Source organism: Panthera onca, chromosome B1 (genome assembly GCF_046562875.1).
Source record: "Panthera onca isolate mPanOnc1 chromosome B1, mPanOnc1 haplotype 2, whole genome shotgun sequence".
In the NCBI taxonomy this organism is placed as follows: domain Eukaryota; kingdom Metazoa; phylum Chordata; class Mammalia; order Carnivora; family Felidae; genus Panthera; species Panthera onca.
Window position 1 is genome coordinate 31,016,191 of NC_138342.1, and position 23,138 is coordinate 31,039,328.

The 23,138-nt window shown below is 40.0% G+C and overlaps 1 protein-coding gene and 1 non-coding gene across 2 annotated transcripts in view; one reads left to right on the forward strand and one right to left on the reverse strand.

Annotated features, from left to right (window-relative positions):
* Positions 1 to 23,138, forward strand: part of NWD2 (NACHT and WD repeat domain containing 2) — a 185,696-nt gene that overhangs the window by 18,664 nt on the left and 143,894 nt on the right. The gene's annotated exons all lie outside the window — the stretch shown is intronic.
* LOC132693387 (U6 spliceosomal RNA) lies at positions 3,580 to 3,686 on the reverse strand. The gene has a single exon (XR_009616773.2). It is a non-coding gene; the product is annotated as a U6 spliceosomal RNA (small nuclear RNA).

The window sequence follows — 23,138 nt, forward strand, 5'->3', positions numbered from 1 at the left end:
CTTTTTATCCTTTCAGAAATTAGTCTGTGTCAACCTTGTCAGGGAGGAAAAAACAGGTTTCACTTTTGCAAATCCCATGAGCAGTATCAAAGCAGACCTCTGCTCTGGGGGGCAGCCCCAGCGGGTATGTAAGCAGGTGGGTGTATAAGCTGACCTCACATGGGTATGCAGATTTCTCTCTGCCAGCACCTGCGTCTGCCAGGGGGATGGCCATGCAAACTGGTAGGTTGTGAGTTTCATGTGAGTCCGGGCATCCAGGAATCATAACCCCAGAGTTCTCGATTCAGTACTGCCCACTATCTACCAGCGCTGTGACCTGAGGCGGTTTCTAGAACCATGAGTCCCCATCTTCCTTCCTTTTTTTTTAACTTGTTTTATTTTTTATTTTTTTAAATTCACATCCAAATTAGTTAGCATATAGTGCAACAATGATTTCAGGAGTAGATTCCTTTGTGCCCCTTACCCATTTGGCCCATCCCCCCTCCCACAACCCCTCCAGCAACCCTCAGTTTGTTCTCCATATTTATGAGTCTCTTCTGTTTTGTCCCCCTCCCTGTTTTTATATTATTTTCTTTTCCCTTCCCTTATGTTCATCTGTTTTGTCTCTTAAAGTCCTCATGTGAGTGAAGTCCTATGATTGTCTTTCTCTGACTAATTTCACTTAGCATAATACCCTCCAGTTCCATCCACATAGTTGCAAATGGCAAGATTTCATTCTTTTTGATTGCCGAGTAATACTCCATTGTGTGTGTGTGTGTGTGTGTGTGTGTGTGTGTGTGTGTGTGTGTATACATATACATATATATGTATATGTGTGTGTATATATATGTATATATATGTATATGTGTGTGTATATATATATATATATACATATATATATATACATGCATACCACATCTTCTTTATCCATTCATCCATCGAGGGACATTTGGGCTCTTTCCATATTTTGGCTATTGTCAATAGTGCTGCTATAAACATGGGGGTGCATGTATCCCTTCAAAACAGCACACCTGTATCCCTTGGATAAATACCTAGTAGTGCAATTGCTGGGTCGTAGGGTAGTTCTGTTTTTAGTTTTATGAGGAACCTTCATACTGTTTTCCAGAGTGGCTGCACCAGCTTGCATTGCCGCCCGGTCTTCCTTTCTACAGAAACAAAACCCCTCCATTGTCTCTTTTCTGGAGTTCTGAGCATTAAATTCTGTTGTAGTATATAAACAGTGAGCCCGATGCAGAAACAAAGAATCATCCTTTTTAAAAAAAAAAAAAAAAAAAAAAAAACAAAAACTCTTTCAAATACATGAGTTAGAAACTGACTCTTAAGTGACTGTGTTAACAGTAGTGCTCACATAGTATGTACTCAAGAAATGCTTGTTGAATTTAAAGACCCCTGAAGAGAAATGGAAGTGGAGAGGGCAGTGAGGTGGGGGCAGTCTTCCTCATGCCCCGGCCATGCTGGGTGTTTCTGCAGGTCCGGCTGTTGCCAGGACCACCTTTGGTTCCCAAATCCCATACCTCCTGTGGTGGTTCTGTCCCTGTTGTCTCCAGTCCCTCCTCCGTGAAGTAACCCTCCATCACTATACCCAAACTCCTCATGCCTGTATGGCTCCCCTACTCCTTCACCCCAGGGCTGATAGGGCCTCACCCACAGGCCAGCTAGGTGCCCACTGGGCTGGCCATGGAGGCCCAGCCCTAGCGTCCCCAAGCCCTGAGGCCCAAGTTCCCAGTAAGCCACATTCCACGCATATAGCTCCCCATCTCCTGCTGTAGCCACTGAGGAGGAAGTGGGGGGAGACGGGTGCCTTCCCACCGGGAGATCAGGGACTGGGGGTGAGGTAAAGAGAGGTCCGTCGTGAACCCGGACTGTGGCCGTGCAGCTTTACGTGCCCGTGCATTTCTCACAAGAACAGTGAGAAGGCAATAGTGCCAGTGGTATGGGCTAGCGACATTGTGTCTTTGAGGACCAGTTAGGCACCTTGCCGCTTTCTGAAACATCCTTTTTATGGCAAATTTCATTTTATGTTCCATTTAAATCATGTGCCATCAGGCTTGCGTAACAGCCCTTTAGAAGTTGGAGAGCTGTGTTTTCACCAGAGACCTTCTCCTCGCCTTCTGATGGCCTTGTGTGCGCATATGGGAGAATGTTCTTGTCCTGGAGACATTGCGAGGTGGTAAGGGGTGGGGGGCAGAACAGGGACTGAAATGTCTGGTTTGGACGGTATAGCTCTGTGACCTTGGGCATCCTCTCTGGGACACTTGCCTCATCTGCAGAATGAAGTGGCTGAGAAACAGGACCTTCTGGGACATCTTCCAGCTCCAGTATTACATTATCCCACTTCTTTGAAACTCCCCAGCAATTCCGTCTTGTTTTATTTCTGTGCAAGGAGAGGGAGTGTGGGGTCTAATAGCCCTTTTTCCTGACTCGGTGACCATGTCCATTCCATCTCCTGAAGAAGAGGGATAATAGTGCCTGTTCTCCTTCTGAACCTACTGCATGAATGTGCCCTGTTGATTTGAATGTGGAAAGTAAAACAAAGGGCACAAGTCAGTGGACGACATGGGCGGGATTTAGGAACTCTGACCAAAGTTTCAGTAGGAAGATGGGGAGCATGAGCAGGATGAAATACGCAGAAAGGGCCCCTTCCTTAGGCCAACAGATGAGACTTTAGGATGATAAAATCATTGGGCTTTGGGGTCAGATGGTTGTGTGTGAACTCCTGGGTGGAAGGGATTGGCTCTCTACCCTGAATTTTGTGGTGGAATGCATTGTGTGTACACGTACAGCACACAACGCTTACCGGGGCTAGTAATAGAGGGTAAGGGGTCGGAATCGGGAGTCGGAAACACTTGGGTTGGAGCACTTGCGGTGTGCCATTTTCTGACTGCCGTTTTCCGACTCCGTGACCTTAAAGCAGTCCGTTCCTCTAATCCTAGATTTGCCTATCTCTAAAATTGAAAATATGCTGGGATTTTTATGAGGCTCAAATGAGGTAAAGCTTGTGAAATGCTTATCACATGCCTGGAACCTCATAAGCTTTCATTGAATGTTAACTAGGATTGTTACCATTATTAGCTCCATTATCTGTTTACCTGGGAGTTGCTGACACCTCAGCGGGTAAAGAAGTGACATCAAGCCTGGCTCAACTAGCTGGCAGTCATTCAAAAAAAAAAAAACAAAAACAACTCATCCACCATGGTACCTTTGTTGCCCACTCAGTAGGAGAAGGAAGATGTGTCCCATGATGACACAATTAGGAAGCATTTATATTCTGTTTGTATTAAGCCAGAATGTTTATTTCCAGCTGCCTATCAAGGTTGACATCTTACGAGGCCATAGCTATTATAAACGTTTTATTTTTTTTAATATGAGATTTATTGTCAAATTGGTTTCCATACAACACCCAGTGCTCATCCTAACAGGTGCCCTCCTCAATGCCCATCGCCCGCTTTCCCCTCCACCCCACCTCCATCAACCCTCAGTTTATTCTCAGTTTTTAAGAGCCTCTTATTTTTTTTGGCTCCCTCCTTCTCTAACCTTTTTTTTTCTTCCCCTCCCCCAGGGTCTTCTGTTAAGTTTCTCAAAAATATGGAACGCTTCACGAATTTGCATGTCATCCTTGTGCAGGGGCCATGCTAATCTTCTCTGTATCATTCCAATTTTAGTATATGTGGTGCCAAAGCCAGCACTATTATAAACGTTTTAAAAAGTGCTTTCATAGAATTATCACCAGAAGGAAGTTTAGAGCCACAAGAATCGGCATGCCTTCTTCCTTTTACTCTCAGACCCCATTTTTAATCAGAGTCACAATAGTCATTTAACAAGTGTTTGTTGATGGCTTTCTGCATACAAGCCACCCTTCTAAGCCTTGAGGATAGAATTTAGCAATGCTAAATAACTACACATTACCCCTACCCCTTGTGGTTGTCACATTTAGATGGAGGGACCATGACATAAAAAGGCAAATACATTTGTTTGTAAAGTTTATGGAGGTGATGGTATGTATTATGAGGAAAAGTAGAGTGAGATAAAGAGGAAGCATTTGGGCAGGGACTGTCTCCCAGTAATGAGTGGTCAGAGAAAGTCTGTCTGAAGAGATAATATTTGAAGGGAAACATGAATGGTGGAAGGGAGCCAAGCACTTCTGCCAAGAAGTGGAAGGAGGAAGCAGTAAGTGGAAGGAGGAAGCAGTAAGTAGAAGGAGGAAGCAGTAAGTGCAAAGGTCCTGTGGCAAGGCATGCCTTTGGAGACCCAAGGAGCAGCAAGATCAGTGTGGTGGGGAATAGATGGAGGCAGTGCAGTTTTCACAAAAGTGTGTACCCCATATTGGTAGGTACCAACCAACCAGGACAGATGCCATCTATAAGCAACCAGTAAGCTGTGCTTAGTGCATCTCTGTTGAACATCAGTCTTTGGAGGGAACTTAGGGAGGCCAGATCACATGGGGCCACCATGTTCTTTTAGCATAATTTCTAGGCTTAGCTCCAGAAACCAACTTTATCCATAAAAGATAAGGATTACTGTCTATTTGGGGGGGGAGTACATTTATTATTGACTCGGGTTATTTTTAAAAGTGAGTGTAAGAAAATTTCAAGGCACATTTGTTACAAATCTGATCTGTACTTGTTTGTTTTTCATTCGGCAGTTCCTTCAGCATCCTATTAGAGTAAAAAGACGTGGAACCTAACTTTCATCCCCTGCCTACTCTGGCTTCTAGGAATTAAAAGAGAAGGGGATAAGAGACACAGTTACTGGATCTTTTGAGTTAGCAGGTGACAGAGTGCCCTAAACCATGGGAATAAGACTCTTAAAAGAAGAAGCCACCTCCTCACATGTGACCTGGGCAGATCGGAAGTCCTCTGTGAGGTGGCAGAGGGTGGGGTCCGTCTTAGTCTCTGGGTGCTGGAAAGCGTCCCAGGCTGCTTTGCTTCTCGGTATATCTCCAGGTGGATCCCTGCCATGTGTTTGAACTAAAGCCCTGAGGAACCCTGTTGAAAATTCTTTGAGAGTAGAAACCAGGGAAGTCATTCAGGAGCCCATGATAAAGTTGATGGGGCAAGGACCATCAACACTACCACGTCGGCCTCGGTGAGGGCAGTAGCAGCCATGAGAGTGATGGCCGTCAACATTAGAGGCCTGAGTGAGTGTCGCCTAGGGCCTCTGGCAGCCCAGCAGCAGCAGCTGTGATGTGACCCCCATCAGGGACAACCAGGGGCTACATGGTGCAGCTTTCACAGCTACTAGGATCCCAGGGCGTTTTGTATCTACTAGACCTATACCTGAGGCCAGAAAACGGAACAGTCCACAAAGGAGAACACATAAGCCACATGTTTCATAGCAGATCCCCAAGGTGACCAAGAGTCTCATTCGTGGATTCATTCATTAGAGAAATCCTGCATGGCTGGAGCTGTCTGCTTCTTTCCCTTCTCCAGTCTGGTTTGGAGGCTGAGGCAGCGCGGGTTGTGAAAATTTCAAGATGTTAACCATGACAGAGAATTGTGTGGCTTCAGGTTCTGGAATCCGAAAGCACTAGGTCTGGTATCTGGGCTCCGCCACTTTGTGGCAGTGCGTCTTCCTCCTCAACCTTCCCGAGCATTGGTTTCCTCATCACTGAACCGGGCTGAAAATAGCATTTGACTTAAAGTTCCTGTGAGGTTTAATGAGATAATGTATGGAAATCACTTAGCACTGTGCCTGGTGTAGTGGACACACTAATGCTAGTTGTTGGTTTGATAATTCAGAACGGAAGTAGAATGAGTGTGTGTGTGTGTGTGTGTGTGTGTGTGTGTGTGTGTACGTACATGTACGTGGTGGGGGTGGCATGGCATCAGGGGTGGGAAAGAAGGGGAAAAGAGGAAAAAGCAGAGAGGGAAGGAGGAGGGGAGAATATTCAGGAAGAATACAGCAGAGGAAAAAAATCAGAGGTGTGCCAAGGTGTGTGAAGATAAAATATTTGAGACCCTTGAATGATAGGCTGGAATGGGCCCTAAATTATTTAAAATAAAAAAAGAAGAAATGATTTTACCAGTAGGGCTTTGGATGATCATCGGAATTAATTAAAAATTGCTTTTATTCCTGAATGTTTACTGAGTTCCTGTACACTGTGAGATGACGAACAACCACTTTCTGAGCATTCCTGAAACAAGATAGCAATTAAAGAGAGTGCTAGGGTTGTATCCGATCGTTATTATGATGGAGATTCCAGACTATGGCAGCAGGGCAGTTAACTGGACATTCTATTCATTTCTGATGGAAATAACACCAACAGACCCAGGGAGGTTGTGGACTCCTTCAATCTGTCTATCCACTCCCAAAGCTAACAGATAACTGTCAATTTTAATTTAGTGCCTGGCTGAATTCAGATGGGATAGGTGATGATTTTTTATCAGCCCCTTCCTATGATATAGGAAGACATGGAGAATTTGAGTGGCTCACTGAAGGTGAAATCGCTGGCATAAACCTCGTATCTTCCCAGAACTTCAGAAGAGTTTGCTTTGCTTTTGGTGGATGTGTGGTCTGTATCGTTTCTCTCCCTTAGGTAAAATGAGGTTTCTCTATCCTCCCCCATCCTGGAGTTGCGTTGTTCATCATTTTGATTTTTTATAATCAGCTGACCTTTTCTCTAAATAGGTCATTTTGCTGTACAGTCAGTAAACTCAGCGTTCTGGAGATTTTTGCCCAAGGAGGCTGCATATATTTATATCTGGACGTGTCCATATGTCAAGCAGGTATTTCAGTCTATATTTGAAAGCTGGTGAGGTGGTAGCATTTAAAATTCCCTGCCCTAACAGAACAAAATGAAAACAAATACCCTTAACATATAACCAGACATTTTCAAATGTTCAAAAGATGAAAAATGAGACTTCATTAAATAAGAAATAAAATAAGCAAAATATGCAGGATCTAGCCCTGTATCATTGATGCATCTATATTCTATGCACACATAAAAATGTTTAATTCCCGTTTAAGTTCTAAAGACGAATCACATTTAGATGTGTATAGTATATGTTTTTTTAATGTTTGTTTATCTTCAGAGAGAAAGTGTGAGTGGGGGATGGTGCGGAGATAGGGGAAGTGGGGGAGGGTGAGAGGATCCCAAGCAGACTCCATGCTGTCAGCACAGAGCCTGATGCAGGGCTTGATCCCATGAACCGTGAGATCGTGACCTAAACCAAAACCAGGAGTTGGACACTTAACCAACTGAGCTACTCAGGCACCCCTAGATGTGTATAGTATATTTTAAAATACTCTAGTCCTCTAATACCATCTTTCAATCATCAAGAGTTAAAAAAAAATACATTTGTTTTGGGCACAATATTTCTGCCATAAGAATTATACTATCAAAATATGCAGGAGTGTTTACTGCAGAATCTGTAGGGTAGAATGAATCTCAAAATAGGTCTCCCTGCCATTAAATACTCAATACAAATTTCAAGAATATTAAAATCCGATCCAAGCAAGTTATTACCTCTCAAGCCCAGTCCAGCCTCTTCTGTGACTTGATTGTAAGCTTTTCTACCTTCCAAAAAAAGTGGAGCTGTGGAAGGAGAAAAAAAAAAAAAAAAAAAAAAAAAGGAATACTTTGTGATAATCAAGTATTGAATAATTCTTTTTCAAAAGGAGAGTAATGGGGTGCCTGGGTGGCTCAGTCAGCTAGGTGCCTCTTGATTTCAGCTCAGGTCATGTGCTCCTGGTTTGTGAGATTGAACCATACATCAAGTTCTGTGCTAACAACACAGCCTGCTTGAGATTCATTCTACCTCTCCCTCTCCCTCCCCCTCTCCCTCCCTCTCCCTCCCCCTCTCCCCCTCCCTCCCTCGCCCTCCCCCCCCCCCCCCCCCCCGGCACACACATGCATCCTCTGTCTCTCAAAATAAATATTTTAAAAAAGAGAGTAAGTCCTCAAGATCCAGATTATCAAATGCTGTAGTTCAAACAGGGTCAGCTGCTGTGAATTATACAAACTCCTGAGATTTAATTGACCCAGCTCTGAACAGTCTCTGTGTAAAGACACACAGAAGTATGTGACATGGGATTTATATCCAGGAGCTTACAGTGTAGTTACTGACAATGACATCTGAAGTTAGAAAGTATCTAACAAACATAAAAGATTGGAATTCATTTTCTGTTGCTTTCTTAACAGGTTACTACAAATTTAGTGGCTTATAACGATACAAATATATTATCTTAAAGTTCTGGAGATCAGAAATCTGAACTCAGACTTTCTGGGCTAAAGTCAAGGTGTTGACAAGGTCTGCATTCTTTTTAGAAGTTGTAGGGGAGAGTCTGTTTCCTTGTCTTTTCCAGCTTCTGGAGTCTGCCTGTATTTGTTGCCTCGTGGCCCCTTCCAGCTTCAAAGCTAGTAGTGTAGCACCTTCAGGTCTCTGTTTCTGACCTCTGCTCCCATTGTCACACCTCTGCCTCTGACTCTGTTTTTATGGTCACACTTCCTCCTCTCACCAGACCTTTCTGTCCGCCTCTTATAAGGACACTTGTGATTACTGGGTCCTCTCAGATAACCCAAAATAATCTCCCCATTTCAAGTTCTTGCGTTTATTCACACCTGCAAAGTCCCCTTTGTCATGTCAGGTAATGGTTACAGGTTCTAGGGATTAAAATCTGAATGTTCTGGGGGAGGGGCCTTACTTAGCCTACCACAACTTGAAGCCACCAAAAAACCACCCTTGCGGCCAAGATTTGAAGATGCTATAATAACAGTCTTTGCCTTCAGCTTCATTTCCCACCAAACTCCCTAAGTGCGTTGTTTCTGGCCACAGCCCTGCCCTTTCTCTCCTCTCTGCCTTTGTTTGTGAATCCTCCTGTCTCTTGTTCACCTTTTGGAGTCCTACCCATCCTTCAAGAGTGGTCTTGAATGCAGTGTTCTCCCTTCAGTACTTGTGACTTTCCCAGGTTAGCCAGCACACTTTGTCTGCAGGGGACAGAAGCCTATCTCAAACTAATTTAAGCCAGAACTGGAGTTGTATTAATGCCAGCAATTTAATGGTGTAGGGGCAAGTCAGGGGTGGATCTGACCTCAGAAATAGGTAGGATCGGTGTCTTAGTTTGGGCAGCTGCAACAGAATACTATAGGCGTGGGTGGTTTAAACCAACAAACATTCATTTCTCAAAGTTCTGGAGGCTGGGAAATCCAAGATCAATGTGCCAGTACATTCAGTTTTTATTTTTTTTTAATTTTTTTTAACGTTTATTTATTTTTGAGACAGAGGGAGACAGAGCATGAACGGGGGAGGGGCAGAGAGAGAGGGAGACACAGGATCGGAAGCAGGCTCCAGGCTCTGAGCCGTCAGCGCAGAGCCCGACGCGGGGCTCGAACTCACGGAGTGTGAGATCGTGACCTGAGCCGAAGTCGGACGCTTAACCGACTGAGCCACCCAGGCGCCCCACATTCAGTTTTTAGTGAGAGCCCTCATCTTGGCTTGCAGAAGGATGCCTTCTCATTCTGTCCTCACATGGCTGGGAAAGAGGGCTGTGGTCTCCCTTTCCCTTCTTAGAAGAGCACTAATCCCAATATGGGTTCCACCTTCTTGACTTCATGATTACCTCACAGAGACCCTACCTCCAGCACATTTAGGGATTAGGATTTTAACATGGATTTCGGGGGACACAGGTATTCAGTTTGTAACAGTCAGGAGCTTGAACATGATTAGGACTGTGTGCTGCTGCTTTTTGCTTCTCTCCACACGCCTACCAAATTATCTCAGACCAGCACTTCTGACTTTGGTGGAAGTAGATGTGGCCACAGGCTACTTTGGTCTCACAGTTTTACAACTTTTAACTAGGAAAGAAAAAAAAAAAAAAAGCAGTCTCCTTCAGCTAGAGTTTGAAAACACTTGGGTGGGAAGGACTTCGATTGGCTTGGCTTTGGTCACATGTTCAGCCTTTAGACCAATCACTGTGTCCAGATGGTCACCTATTGAAGCTGGAGAATGGAAATGGGGAAAAGATTCTCACAAGAGGTGAAAGAAGGAAAAAGGTGTTGGAAAAAAAAATACTTGCTGTAGCCTCCAACCTGGTGTTACTTCTCAAACCCCACTTTATATATCTTAATTTATATTGCTGTTACTTACACCACCTCTATCTTCTTTTTCATGACATTGATCATACATTACTCTGGATCGTTATACCAACACACTGAATCCTTAGAGGAAGTGCATATGTCTTTCTCATTGTCACCCCACCCCTCCCACCTGGCACCTAGTACTGTGCAATACTGATAGTAAATGTATAGTCAGTGTGTTAAATGCAGTTGAAAATAACATGGTAAAAGAAGAGATATCTTGAGGCAGCTCCAGGTTAATTAAAATAAGTGCTAAAAATTCAGAGAAATTAAGTATACAAAAGAGCTTGATGACTTGAAAAATGTCATCACTTGAGCTGGAACTTGGAAGATGAGTAGAATTCAGGGTAGAAAAAGACCTATAGCAAAGAGTATGAATTGTTACAGAATGCATATGACCATAAAGGAAACAGAAACAGAAAACTAAATTTTAGGTGGAGACTGTCTCCTGATTCTGAGACCACTTCTTGTGACTGTGTTGCTATAAATCATAAATATTTCATGTTCACATTAATTAGAAATTGTCATTGCAGAATAGGAGTTTTTCCATAACTTGCTATGATTCATACAAGCAGTCATCCAATTAATTACTTACTGAGGGTTTACTATGATTATGTATGCATAGTAGGAGCTGTCACTCATGTTAAGGAACCTATTGCCGTTTCACTGAGGGAGGTAAGGAGCTGCAGGAAAAATGCTGAGGAAAAGGAGAAAAGCATTGCAGCCCTTGACAGTATCAACTCCATCAGAGCCTGTGGCTTTTAAGAATTCTTATGAATCTATTAATCAGAACAAAAGGAAGGTCTTACCCTCTAGTGTAGACATCAAGGGGTTCTGTCCATTTTTTTTTTTTATATGCCTTTTCTCTAGAAAATGTAGATGACAAGACTCTTCCTTTGAATTGAGCACCTCACCTAGGGATGCATCTAGCCACAATCTATAGACCTACAAAAGTTAAAGACTTTAAGTTTGGAGTGATAAAGATCCTGGAACCAGGGTCCTGCAATCATACCTCTCGCTCTTAATGTGTTCATTATAAATTTGTTTAAAGTTTATTCTGAGAGAGAGAAAGCAAGCAAAGGGGGGAGGGACAGAGAGAGAGGGAGGGAGAGAAAGAGAGAGAATCCCAAGCAGGTTCCACCCTGTCAGTGCAGAGCCCCACATAGGGCTCAAACTCACAAACCATAAGGTCATAACCTTAGCTGAAGTCAAGAACAGACCCTTAACCAACTGAGCCACCCAGGCACCCCAATGTGTTCTTTAAAACAAGAGTTGAGTCCCTACTATATGCCAGGAATTAATATTGTAACAATAATGGAAAGCATTATAACAAGTAATAATAAATTGATTCTGCCTCCAAGGATTTTGTGTCTAATGAGGGAGAGAAACAAAGAAATAGAAAGTAATAATTGCATGTAATAAGAACTGTGAAAGCCATTTGACCCCAGTGTCATAGGTTGTCTACTCTTCTTTATCTGCTTTTACCCTTACCTGTTCCTATGACCTGTGCTACTTCCTGTAGGAGTCCTCTGTACAAAGACGATAGCTTTGTATTCAAGAAACTATTTCCATATGCTTGCGCCTTCTCAACTTGGAAACCTCTAAATTACCCCTCACCACCTCTGGAATAAAGTCTGAACTTAAGAATCTGAGTTGCTAGGCTTTCATATTTTGGCATCATCATACCAGCTAGCTGATTTCTTCCTGTACTCTACCCTCACATATTCCCCCAAATGAAGCATTTGTGTTTCAGTTTTTTTTTTTTTAAATAGGAACACACCTTTTTATTTATTTTTGAGACAGAGAGAGACAGAGCATGAATGGGGGAGGGGCAGAGAGAGAGGGAGACACAGAATCGGAAGCAGGCTCCAGGCTCTGAGCCATCAGCCCAGAGCCCGACGCGGGGCTCGAACTCACGGACCACGAGATCGTGACCTGAGCTGAAGTCGGACGCTCAACCGGCTGAGCCACCCAGGTGCCCCTGTGGTTCAGTTTTAAGGTCTACTTGCAGGAAACCATTCTGAATGAACTCCTGGGAAAATTATTGCTTAAATGCTGATTTTTAAATCATAGACATTTCACATTATTGCTTCACTTTATCTAGTGTCTATGCCTTGTTTCCCAAATTCATTGTTAACTTATAAAGAACTGGGATTTTTCTATGCATGTGTTGATTCTTAGTACCTTGCCAGAAAGTCATCCAATGAATATGCAGTATTACAAAACGTAGCTTGAATGTTGATAAGACAATTACAAAACTAGGTTGATATATGATATTTTTATGCAGTAAGGTCACTCATCAGCATTAGTGATGTGTCCTGTAATTGGTAAGAGCTTGTAAAAGGCTATTTGGTAATATTTAAAGGAGAAGGCAGACTGTTGGTATGAGGAAATCCATTTTTAAGAAAATTATTCTGGTAGCAATATGAATGGTGAGTTGATGAGGTGAGAGAGACTGGAGGCAAATAGAGGAGCCACAAGACAGGTGTACTATGCAATATATTAAGCATAAGAGGCAAGTTAGGGGGCGCCTGGATGGCTCAGTGGGTTGAGCTTTTGACTTCTGCTTAGGTCATGATCTCACGGCTTGTGAGTTGAAGCCCGCATCAGGCTTTGTGCTGGCAGTGCACAGCCTGCTTGGGATGCTCTCTCCCTCTCTACCTGCCCCTCCCCCACTTGTGCATGCACGTGTTCTCTTTTTCTTTCTCTCTCAGTAAATAAAGTTAAAAAAAATTTTTTTAAAAAGCGGCAAATTAGTATCTGCGCCAGGATTCTCCCAAAAACCCAGCATAACCAATTGCATCCATAATTATTTAAATGTTGTTAAAGCATAAATCCTCAGGATTTATTTCCATTAATCGTTAAGAAAGAAAGAAAGAAAGAAAGAAAAAGTCTGTTTTTAGCCAAGTAAGGATCAGTTAGAGTGCATTCCAGATTTATTAGTATTACACAGTTGTGAGCATGGATGATTTTATAGGAATTAAATATAATAGCCTGTATCTGGGGCTAAAATAAATAACATGTAAGTGTTTTACAATCACAAATAAGTTTTTAACAAAAGGAGTATACTGAAATTGATGATGCCAGTCACAATTTGGTTTGATCCTGGACATCCAGATGCTGTCTCCTCTTGTGCTGCTCTTAATGGTTGATTGTACTTTTTAATTAAGGAGAATCTGAGCTACACAAGACTGAGGTCTAGAATATTAAACTAAAAAGTGGAAGTTTAATCTACAGTCTTATCTATGAATGATCCAGTAATCCTTTGTGAAATTTATATGCATTAAGATATGTAGATCTTAAGGGTACAATTTAATGAGTTTTAACAATGTATTGCCTTGTGTATCCATACCCTAATGGAGCTGTACATATCCCTTGCCCCCAGAAGCTCTTCATGGACTCCTCACCCGTCAGTTTCCACCCTTCATGAGCACTACTCCTCTTAATCCCTTTGCCAGTGATTAGTTTTGTTTATTTTTGAGCTTCATTCAAGTGGAATCATACAATAGGTACTCTTTCATCTGGGTTCTGTCACTCAGCATAAGGTTTTGGAGATTCATCATTGTGTGGTATAGTTCACTCAGCTAAGTACTATTCTGTCTTATAAACATATTATTGTTATTCTTTTGATGACATTGAGGTTTCCAGTGTTTTTTTTTTCTCTTATGAATTGAGGTGTTAGCATTTTTTGAGAGTCTTTCATTGTATATATTTTCATTTGTTGATTAAATACCCAAGAGTGGAATTGCTGACTCAAAGGCTGTCAATTTGTAAAAACTGGTTGTGATTTAGGTACTTTACATCAGTCAATATTGTCAGTCTTCTAGTGAGTGTGATGTGGTATCACATTAAGGCTTTAATTTGTATCCCTCTGAGGAATACTAATATTCAGCACATTTTCCTACGCATATTGGCCATTCGTACATATTTTTTTGTGAGGTGTATTCCAAGTCTTTAACAGCTTGGGTTTTTGTCTTTTTATTAATTGTAAAATTATTTATATATTCTGGATACAAGTCCTTTGTCAGATATATATCAAATATATATATATCAAATATATATATAGCAAATATTTATTCACAGTCTATAACATGTACCTTTCATTTTCTAAATATCTTTTGATGAGCAGATGTTTTTAATTTTGGTGAAAAATTACCAATTTTATATTTAGTGCTTTTTTTTGTCCAAATAAACCTTTTCCTATTCCAGGATAGCAATTATTCTCTTACAGTTTTTTTTTCTGAAAACTGTAATTTTTGCTTTTAGGTTTCAGTCTCTGATGCAGGTTGAATCAATTTTTATATAAGGTATGGGACCAAGGTTAGCATTCATTTTCTATACATTATCCAGTGATCCTGTGCCATTTGTCTAAAACATGTTCTTTACCCCCACTGAAATGCTCTAACAGCTTTGTTGAAAATCAGTTGACCCCATGTGTGTGGATATGTTTCTAGACTATGTTCTGGTTTGTTGGTCACTTTGTCCTTATTCCAGTATCACACTATGTGTTCATATTGTCTTGAAATAAGGTAATGTAAGTTTTCCATCATGGTTTTCTCTTTTGGGATTCTTTTGGCCATTTCAGATCTTTCTAACTTCCATGTATATATTAAAATCAGTCCATTTTTATAAGACAGCCCACTGAGATTTTGATTGGGTTTCCATTGAATCTACAGATGAATTTAAAGATAATTGATATCCTAACAATATTAAGTCTACCAATCTATGAACATGGATATTTGAACAGTGCGTTATAGATTTCAGTGAACAGGTCTTACACATTTTTATTTCTTTTTTTTTTTTTTTTTTTTTTAATGTTTAAGAAAGAGTGTGAGTGGGGAGGCACAAAGAGAAGGGGAGAGAGAGAATCCCAGGAAGGCTCCATGCTGTCAGCACAGAGCCTGACTTGGGGCTCAATTTCACAAAATGAGATCATGACCTGAGCTAAAATCAAGAGCCAGAGGCTTAACCAACTGAGCCACCCAGGTGCCCCTAGGTCTTATACATTTTTAAAATTTCTTTCCTAAGTACTTAAAAAATTTAATATGTCATTTTAAGTGGAACTATTTTATATAATTTTCTAATTGCTGCTAGTATACAAAAATACAGTTGATTTTTATGTTAACCTTATATGCCCTATGATTATGCCAAGTTCGTTTATGAGTTCAAATAATTCTTTTGTAAATTCCTTAGCATTCTCTAGATACGTAATCATGTCATTTGGAAATAAAAAGTTACAATTCTGCCTTTCAGGTCTTTACACATTTTATTTCTATTTCTTTATTGCACTAGCCTATTATACTTCAGAGTAACTTCTTGAACAGAAATGGTAAGAGAAGATATTTTTTCCTTGTTCCCAATTTTATGAGAAAATGTTCAATATTTCACTATAAAGTGTGATGTTAGATGTAGGTTTTTGGCAGTTGTTCTTTTTCAGATTTAAAATTTTCTAATCAATTCCTAATTTTATGAGGGTTTTTATTATGAATGGGTTTGCATTTTATTAGAGACTTTTCTGCATCATTTAAAATCTTATGGGTTCTCGGTCCTTAATTCTGTTGTTGTGGTTAATTGCATGTTTATTTTCAAATGTTAAATTAGTCTTTTCCTTTCTGGGATAAACCTAACTTGGTCATCATATATTACCTTTTAATATTTATGGCTGAGTTTGATTTACTGATATTTTCAGGACCTTTAGTCTGTGCTCATGAAGGATAGTGATCTGTAGCTTTCTTTTCCTGCATTGTATTTGTCTGATTTGAATATCAGTACTGTTGGCCTCAAAAAGAATTGAGAATTATTCCCGTCACCTCTATTTATTTATAATAGTTATATAAGATTGATACTATTTCTTCATTAAGTGGGTGTGACGGAATATGTTACTGAAGTCATGTGAGCCAGTGTTTTCTTTGTGAGAATATTTTATAATTCAACTATTGAAAAGATACAGGACAATTTAGGTTTTCTGTCTTTTGTCAGTCCTGGTAGACTGAGGTTTGCAAGGAATTTGTTTTACTGAAGTTGTTGAATTTATTAGCATAAGGTGCCTAGTGGTATGACCTTTATTTTTATACTAATAATTTGAGTTTCCCTTCTTTTTATCCTTAATCAGTTTTGCTAATATAATCATTTTAGTATTATTTATTTATCTTACTAATCTTTTTAGACATCCATCTTTTGGCTATGTTAATTTTCTCTGTTTGCTTTCTATTTTATTCCTTTCTGTTCTTATTTTCTATACTCTATTTACTTGGGATTTAATTTACCCTTTATATATCTGCTTACAGTGAAACTGAAGTTATTGATTTTAAACCACTTTTCTAATCCAAGCATTTATGGCATAGTGTATGGTCTGTTTCAGAGAATGTTCCATGTAAGCTCAAAAAGAATGTATATTTTGTATACATTGGGCAAAGTGTTCTGTCGGCTGACTTGCTGTTCTTCCCAGTTGTCTTATCAATTACTGAAATCTACTGGTTTTCCCTTTAATTCTGTTAATTTTTGCCCTGTTTTAGGTACACACTTTAGGTACATATTTATCATTGTTAAGTCCTCTAGATGTATTGACCCTTTTATTCAAAGTATCTCTTTGTATCTAGTAAAAGTTCTAGAGCTGATTTTGCCTGATGTTACTATAGCCATTCCAGGCCAGTCATGGCATTCATACCTGTTTTCATGCTTCCACGTTCAACGTAGTTGTATCCTTGAATCTAGAGTATGTCTCTTGTAGACGGCATGCAGTTGGTTGAGTCTTGTTTTTTTAATCAAGTCTGACAACTGCCTTTTAATTAGAGTTTTTGGACCGTTGATATATAATAATAATAAATGTAGTTGAATTAACATAATTCAGATTTCCATTTTGCTACTTGTTTTCTATGTGCCTTCTGTCTTTTTATGCCTCTGTTCCTCCTTGACTACCTTCTTTTGTCTTAAGTAAATATTGTAGTATGCCATTTTAATTCCTCCATTGATTTTTAAACTATATTTGAAAAATTGTTTACTTTGCATTTGTTCTAGGGATCATAAGATAAATCTATTTTTTCACAATCTCTTTAGATTACTATTAACTTTGTTCCACTAAAATGTAGAAAATGTACTTGAAAATAATTCTGTTCCCTCCCCTTTTGCATTAATATTGCCATATGTAGTTATAGTTCTATAAGTAATAAGCTCAGTAAAAGTTTTTTGATTCTTGCTTTATATAACATATCTTTTAACGTAGGTAGATACAAAATGAAAAAATACACCTATAGAGTATTTTCTATTAACACACATGTTTACCATTTCTAGTGTTTTCCATTTTATTCAGTGGATTCTAGTCACCTTCTAGACTTATTTCATTTTTTTTCACTTTAAAATTTTTTAATCTGTTTTTTAAATTTCAGCATAATTAACATGCAGTGTTATATTAATTCCAAGTGTACAATAAGTGATTCAGCAATTTTATACAGTACTCAGTGCTCATCCCTTATTTCACCAATCCTTCACCTCTCCTCTGGCAATCACCAGTTCTCTATATTTGAGTGTGGTTTTTTCTTTTTTTAATTTTATTTTAAAGAAAAAAAATTTTTTAACGTTTATTCATTTTTGAGACAGAGAGAGACAGAGCATGAATGGGGGAAGGTCAGAGAGAGAGGGAGACACAGAATCTGAAACAGGCTCCAGGCTCTGAGCTGTCAGCAGAAAGCCCGACGCAGGACTCGAACTCACAGACCACAAGATCATGACCTGAGCCAAAGTCAGATGCCCAACCGACTGAGCCACCCAGGCGCCCCTTGAGTGTGGTTTTTTTGCTGGTCTCTTATTTATTTTTGTTTCTGAAATTCCACACATGAGTGAAATTGTACAGTATTTGTCATTCTCTGGTTATTTCACTTATATCATTACACCTTCTAGATTCATCCATGTTGTTTCAAAGAGCAATATTCTTTTTATGGTTGTGTTATTCCATTGGATATATATGTTACAGTTTCTTTATCCATTTATCTATGAATGTATGGATGAACACTTGATGACTTCCATATCTTGGCTATTATAAATAATGCTGCAATAAACATAAGAGTACATAATATCTTTTTGAATTAGTATTTTCATTTGCTTTTGGTAAATACCCAGTAGTGGAATTACTGGAACATATGGTAATTCTAATTTTCGAGGAAACTTCATACTGTTTTCCACATTGGCTGCACCAGTTTTCAGTCCCATCGGCAATACATGAGGGTTCCTTTTTTTCCACATCCTCACCAACACTTGTTGTTTCTTATGGTTTTGATTTTAGCTATTCTGACAGTTGTGAGGTAATACCTCATTGTGGTTTTGATTTGAATTTCTCTGATGATGAGTAATGTTGAGCCTCTTTTCATGTGTCTGTTGGCCATCTGCATGTATTCTTTGGAAAAGTGTCTGTTCATGTCTTCTACCCATTTTTAATTGCATTTTTTTTTTTTTTGGTTTTGTTTTTTGGAGTTGAGTTGTATAAAGACTTTATATACATTGGGTATTAACTCCTTATTGGATATATCATTTATAAATATCTTTTCCATCAGGTAGATTGTCTTTTTGATGGTGGTTTCCTTTGTTTTGCAAAAGCTTTGTATTTTCATGTAATCCAAATAGTTTAATTTTGCTTTTGTTTCCCTTACCAAAGTAGATACATCTAGGAAAATTTTTCTGCAGCTGATGTCAGATTACTGCCTTTGTTTTCTTCTGGGAGTTTTATGGATTCAGCTCTCACATTTAGGTATCTAATCCATTTTGAGTTTATTTTTGTGTATTGTGTTAGAAAGTGGTCCAGTTTCATTGTTTTCCAGGTAGCTGTCCAGTTTTCCCAACACCATTGGTTGAAGAGACTGTCTTCAACCGATACCTGTCTTCAGTTTATACCTCCTTTGTTGTAGATTAATTGACCGCATACACATGGGTTTATTTCTAGTCTCTCTGTTCTGTTGATGCGTGTCTTTTTTAGCACCGCTGCCATTCTGTTTCTATCACTACAGCTTTGTAGTGTATCTTGAAATCTGGAATTGGGATACCCTCAGTTTTGTTCTTTTTCAAGATCACTTTGGTTATTCTGGGTCTTCTTTGGTTCCACATAAATGTTAGGATTGTTCTAGTTCTCTGAAAAATATTGTTGGTATTTTGGTAGGGATGGCATTGAATATATAGCTTGCTTTGGGTAGGATGGGTATTTCAGCAATATTCATCTAATCCATGAGTATAGTGTATCTTCTTATTTGTGTGTTCTTCAGTTTCTTTTGTCACCATCTTATAGTTTTCACATTACAGGTCTCTTTTACCTCCTTGGTTGAATTTATTCCTAGGTATTCTTTTTGATGTAATTGTAAGTGGGATTGTTTCCACCATTGTCTGAAAACTCTTTATCTCTCCTTAAGTTTTTAAATGGTAACCTTCCCAGGTGGAGTGTTCTTGGTTGTAGGGTTGTTTTTTTTTTTTCTTTCAGAAGTTTGATTATATTCCCACTACCTTATGGCCTGCAAAAGTTTTTGTTGAAAAATTAGCTGATAGCCTTATGGAGTTTCCCTTGTACATAACTAGTTGCTTCTCCTCTGCCTTTAAGATTCTCTCTTTATCTTTAATCTTGGGACATTTTAATTATTATGTGTCTTGGTGTGGACATCCTTGAATTCATCTTGTTTTGGACTCCCTTTGCTTCCTGGACCTGGATGGTAGTTTTATTCCTCAGGTTAGGGAAGTTTTTAGTTATTCTTCAAATAATTTTTCTGTTCCTTGTTTTTTCTCTTTCTGGGATTTCTGTTGTATGAATGTTCACATGCTTGATGTTGTCTCACAGGTTCCTTAACCTATCCTAATTTTTTTTTAATTCTTTTTTCTTTTTTCTGCTCAGCTTGAGTGCTTTCCATTACCCTGTCTTCTAAATCACTGATCCATTCTGCATCCTCCAATCTGCTCTTGATTCACTGTTGTGTATTTTTTATTTCAGTTATTGTATTTTTCCAACTCTGATTGGTTCTCTTTTATATTTTATATCTTTTTGTGGAAGTTCTCAGTGAGTTCATCACTTTTAAGTCTTATGAGCACCTTTCTAGCCATTACTTTGAGCTCTTTATCAGGAAGACTGTTTTTCTGTGTTTCATTTAGTTATTTTGCCTGGTTCTTTCATTTGGGACACAATCCTCTGTCTCCTCATTTTGTTGGTCTTCCTGTTTCTATGAATTGGGCAAAACAGTTATCTCTCCTGGTCTTAAAGGGGAGTGGCCTTGTGTAGTAATGTCCCTTGTATAGACTGTGTATACCTGACAGCTTTAGTTGGCTGGCTTGAGTTGTAGTGGGCACAGGCTGGGCTTTCAGGGCAGTCTGCCCCAGAACCACCCTGGCAAGATGGCTGAGACTAAAGCAGGCACAGACTTAGAGGGTTCCAGGGTGTTCTATGCAGGGCATGCCTGGCAGGATGGCAAAAACTGAGGCAGTGCAGACTAGGGGGTTCCGGGCACTCCACACGGGAGCAACTGTGGCAAGATGGATGAAGCTGAGGCAGGCACAGGCCAAGGGATCTCAGGAAGCTCTACATAGGGGTGAGGGGGTACCTACTGGGACAACTGGAGCTGAAGCAGGTGCAGGCTAGAGGGTCCTGGAATTGCTTTGTACCTGTGCTGCCTTGATGAGATTACTTATGCTATAGTGGGCTCTGTCCTGGAATGTCCCAGTCAGTGCCATACTATGGCCACCTTGGTGAGAGAGGTGGAACTTGGGTGGCACAGGTTGGGGGCGACCTTGAGGAGCAGCTAGGGCTGGTGTGGGCTATGGACCCAGCGTTCACTGGGGCAGTAGGCAGGTTGGGGCACCCAGACTCTGCTTCCATCTATTATCAAGGTGCAGGGGCAATGTAAACAGTGGTGTTCACCAGCACCACTGACCCCTGGAAAGTGTTCTAGCAGCTCCTCTGCTGTTTGGCAGACTCTCTAAGGTTAGTTCACTTTTCTGTGGCCCAGGATGGTGAATCTACTGATGGTCCCTTAGTCTTATCCCTCCTTACTGCAGGTCACAGTGCTAGGTGTGAGTTTACCCATCATTCCCTTGTGTCATCTCTTCTGTTATTTTCTGTGTGGTCACTCTCTTCCTTGTTGTGCAGAAGCTGTTCAGTCATCTCTCTGTTCTTCAGGAGCTATTGCTTTATTTGTGCATGTAGATTTAGTCACCCAGTGGAGGATGTAAGTCCATGGTGTTCCTGTGTCACCATTTTGGACCCCCCCCCCCCCTCCATCATGCATTTCTGTAATTCATTAACTGTGGTTTCCTTTACTACTTGGGACTTCTTTCTAAGAGCTTCTTTGAAGCTTTTGTCTGCCCTAGTATTAGGGGATGTTCGAACTTTACTAATGACTACTTTTTTTTCCTGAGTACGAGTCACTCTTTCCAGTTTCTTTGCATGTCTCACAATATTTTTGTTGAAGACTGGAGATTTAGATAATATTAGCAACTCTGTATTTAGATATTTCCACTGATAATAATAACAATAATAATCTGAAGATTGTTATTGTCACTGGGTTTTATTTCATTGTGTAGTAATTTACTGGATCTAATTTTGTGAAATTTGTCTCCTCTGTCATACGCTTCCACTGATACCACTGCTCAGTTTGTATGTATACATAGACCATAGATATTCTCTTGTTTTAATTTTTAGGTCTGCTTTTCTGGGGGTTTTCCCATGTATCTCTGTAGCTTGGTGGTGCGAAGTTATGCTCAACCACCTTGCCAGTAAGTCCTCTGTCCATGATCCGTGCATCTGTGTGTGGTGTAAGTAATGCATTCAAAGCTCAGGCTATTTTAAATTCTGCTCTGACCTTTACTTTTTCTAGGCCCTTTGAGGTTTTTTATGTACATTTGCTTAACCTTAGGTTTGGTTAGGAGTATGTGAATAGCTTGGGTCCTGTCTGGTATTCCCTGGATGCACATGTAGCTGTAGCCATAATTTTGCTTTCTTCAGCCATGACTTTCCCTAACCGTTGGCCCTTCCCACTTGTCTGTTGTTGAGATGATCATTTCCATCAAACATGCCACTGGGAATGAGCCATACCCATCCATCACTCAGTATTCCAAAACAAGCGATCCCCTTTACCTGCAGCAGATAAAATGTCACCCCCACGGCCTGCCCTGCCCTGGCACAACCTCCATGGCCACCTTGCTGGTCAACAGCAATTGTGAGACACCAGTAATTTTAAGTGACCTTTTTCATCAAATGTGCGACTTAAAATTGATGAAACATGGCCACATGGGTTGGGAAAAGTGCACTTAAGTGAATCGTCATATGCATTGCTGCCTTTGGGAGGGTTTCGATCATTCTGACATCCTCTGAATCTTTGTGGAAACTAGCACTCACTTCCTTGACCATTCATATGTATAGTGAAATTGACCCAGCCATGGCACAAGAGAAATGGGCTATTTTCCAAAACACATACACCTACAAGATGAATAGCCCATTTTCTGATTTAACTGGCATCCTCACCCATCCCATTATGTACAATTGGCTTTATAGCCCTCTCACCCAAAATAGGAGGGCACGTTCTTGGTAAGTTAAGTGCAGCTTATTATTATTAAGATTTCAGCTTCCTGAATCTTCTGTTGTTGTCAATTCTGTCCAAACATTAGGACAAACCAGACTAATTTAGTATAGGCACTTATTTCCATTGCATTTGGCTCTTTTATATGATATCAAGAATAACAGTCAAAAAAGGAAGACAGAATGCAAAGCAAGATGAAAATAATAAGGAGAAATACACATGGTTAATATCAGACTATATGTTTAAATAGAGAAGATGTAGAATTCACTGCTAGACTTTTCTGGGTTTTAGATCTATTTGTGCAAGGAACTTCAGTATGATTTGTTTTACAGATTTCCAGCTCTATGTTTCTCTGCTTTCCTTTTGAATATCCATCCCTTTGGAAGTCAAAATAAATAGAAATAGGACAAAACCTTTGCTGGAAAATGATCCTCACCAAATGGGAGGGTTGATTTACCAACAACAAAAAAAGAATTCTGTAATACTAAGACTGTACCTGCAGAAGGAAAAAGTTAACATAGTAA